Genomic DNA, 3189 nt, shown 5'->3' on the forward strand with positions numbered 1-3189 from the left:
GTGACCGGTGTGTGAATGCATCCTGCACAGTGACCCGGTGTGTGAATGCATCCTGCACAGTGACCCGTGTGTGAATGCATCCTGCACAGTGACCCGTGTGTGAATGCATCCTGCACAGTGACCATGTGTGTGAATGCATCCTGCACAGTGACCCGTGTGTGAATGCATCCTGCACAGTGACCCGTGTGTGAATGCATCCTGCACAGTGACCGGTGTGTGAATGCATCCTGCACAGTGACCTGCTGTGTGTGAATGCATCCTGCACAGTGACCGGTGTGTGAATGCATCCTGCACAGTGACCATGTGTGTGAATGCATCCTGCACAGTGACCCGTGTGTGTGAATGCATCCTGCACAGTGACCCGTGTGTGTGAATGCATCCTGCACAGTGATTGTTGTGTGTGAATGCATCCTGCACAGTGACCGGTGTGTGAATGCATCCTGCACAGTGACCGGTGTGTGAATGCATCCTGCACAGTGACCGGTGTGTGAATGCATCCTGCACAGTGACCGGTGTGTGAATGCATCCTGCACAGTGACCCGTGTGTGAATGCATCCTGCACAGTGACCCGTGTGTGAATGCATCCTGCACAGTGACCCGGTGTGTGAATGCATCCTGCACAGCGTGTGAATCCATCCTGTCCTGGAGCATGTGGGTGCATGGCAGGAGCTGGAGGCATCAATCTCGGAGGAGCCCTAGGGATGCCCTCCCTCCCAGCCGGACCCTTGCAGTGTCAGGGCAAGTTCACTCCCCCCAGTTGGCTCTGAGGAGCCACGGCAGGGACAAGTCGTTATCCCATGGGACCAGCGGGGCTTGGCTTCTCCCTGGGGGCCCCATCCCATACAGGGAGCCTTGCTCTCAGCCGGTGTGGCTGTGGGCGCTGTGCTGTGCTGCTGTTCCCACCACCTCCTTGCTGCACCAAGCTGCTGCTCCCCCAGCGGTGGCCTTGGTGCTCCCGGTGCTGCTCCCAGGAGCAGGAGTGCTCCTTCCCGGAGGTGTCTGGGCCCTGCCGTTCTCATCACTCCTACGAATTCCAGCAGCCTGCCCGTGAATCCCTGCAGGCCCAGAGCCAGGCTGCTGATGGGCGCCTCTGCATGGAGCTCGGGCTCCCCACCAGTGATCCTGACCTCAGAAGAAGCCGTGAGGCCCAGAGCCTCTCATTCTCGGGAGGTGATAAACCCTGCTTGGGAAGCGCTCCGTCTCTGTGCTGGGTCAATGCCACCGCATTCCCGCGGAGGCAAACACCCTCTCACAGCTTCCAACCAAGGCCCATGGAAAGTGGGCAGTGCCAGGGAGAAAGACTTTGGGATGTGGGCGCTGTGACAGCTGCAAGCGTGTGCATCGTGTGTGAGGCCAAAGCAGCCTCGCAGCAGGACACAGTGGCCCAGAATCCTTCTTTGTCCCTAAAGCAGGCAGCCCATGTGGGCACAGCAACAAAGACCCAGCCCCATGAGTTTCCCCACCCTGGTTCTGCCTCCACTGCGCTCAAGAGCTGTTCATAACCCTTGCTATCAGCCTACTGGTGCAGTCCTGGCTGTCACATCCCTCTGGCTTTTCCTCTCCATCCGTGTGGTGACTCAAACCTTTGGAAGCTGGCAGCTTCATCAAGCAAAGGAGTGGATTTGGGCAGGAAGGGAAGAGAAAGGGATCAAACACACATCAAGAAGCTGAAGCAGAGGGTGCTGTGGTGCTACCAACATCTGGATGCTGTGGTGCTACCAACATCCGGATGCTGTGGTGCTACCAACATCTGGATGCTGTGGCTGAGCTCTGGAGCAGCTCTGAGGAGCAGGGATGGGAAGTGCCATGGTTGGTTGTTACTAAGAATACAACTGTCCATAGCCTGCCTGATGGGATTACCAATAAAGACAAAGCACAGTGAGGATCATGGCTCCACTTCCTTCCTCCTGCCCCAGGGGTTTAATCCCATCTTTGTTCCTGCTTTGGTTTTAGCCACTCAATAAAAAACTCTGCTCCAGGAGGTAACTCCAAAGCTTTTTCCCTGGAGGAAACTCCAGGGGCAGTTTCCCACGTCTGCTCCCATTGAGGGTATCTGGGGGATTGCTCCGTGCTGGTTTTACCCTGGCAGGAATAGCTTAGGCTGCCTAATTCCAGCCTGCTTTGTCCAAGGCTGGCTAATCCTGCAGCGGTCTCAAGGGGCAGGAAATCCTCAGTGACAGGGTCTGGAAGGACCTGAAACCCCTTGGCCAGGCTCCTGGGGAAGGCTCTGGGGTACAGCCTGGCTTTGGGGACACCCTGGCAGTGAGGTGCTTGGGGGAGGCTCTTGCAGCCCAGCTGCTCTCAGCACCCACTTTTGTGGTGGGTACCACCAATAAATATCACCTGCAGCTCCTGGGGATGGAGGAAGGATGTGATGAAGCGTGGGGTGGATGTAAATGCTCTCGAAGTGCTGCAAGGGGGGGCAGTGGACAACCCAACGTGCGTAGGACTCCCTGCAGTCGTGCTGAGCTTGCCAGGCTGTGGGTGCATCCCAGGATGCAGAGCTGAGGAGACAAGAGACAATTCTAAGGTAGAGAGTTCCCAAGTGTTTAAAGGATGGCTACAAAAGATGGAGACTCCCTTTTTGCAAGGAGCCCCATGGAGAAGTGGAGGGGTGATGGAGACAAGTTACTCCTGGGGAGATTTTGCTGAATGCAACGGGGAAGTTTTTCACACTGAGAACAAGCAGTCACTGGAATAATCTCCCCAAGGAAGTGGTGGACTCCCCAGCACTGGACACACTTAAGATTCGACTGGGCAGGGTGCTGGGCCATCGAGTCTGGGTCATGCTGTCAGAGGGGAGATTGGGATGAGCTCTTAGGCAGAAGCTCTTCCCTGTGAGGGCACTGAGGTGCTGGCACAGGGTGCCCAGAGAAGCTGTGGTTGCCGCATCCCTGGCAGTGTTCAAGGGCAGATTGGACACAGGGGCTTGGAGCAAGGTGCTCTATGGAAGGTGTCCCTGCCCGTGGCAGGGGTTGGAGCTGGAGGAGCTTTAAGGTCCCTTCCAACCCAGTCCATTTTGTGATGATTCCGTGCTTCACCGGGAAAGGTTGGACCCCGTTACCCTTCAGGTCCCTCCCAGTCTGGGACCCTGCGATGACCCCATGAGTGTGCAGAACCGTCTGGAGGTGCCGTGTTGGGGAGAGGACAATGTCAACGGAGGAGCCTCCTGCGCCAAGCCCGACACTT

This window comes from Pezoporus occidentalis, unplaced genomic scaffold, assembly GCF_034315485.1.
Source record: "Pezoporus occidentalis ecotype Australia unplaced genomic scaffold, CSIRO_AGI_Poc_V1 ctg62, whole genome shotgun sequence".
NCBI classification, from domain to species: Eukaryota; Metazoa; Chordata; class Aves; order Psittaciformes; family Psittacidae; genus Pezoporus; species Pezoporus occidentalis.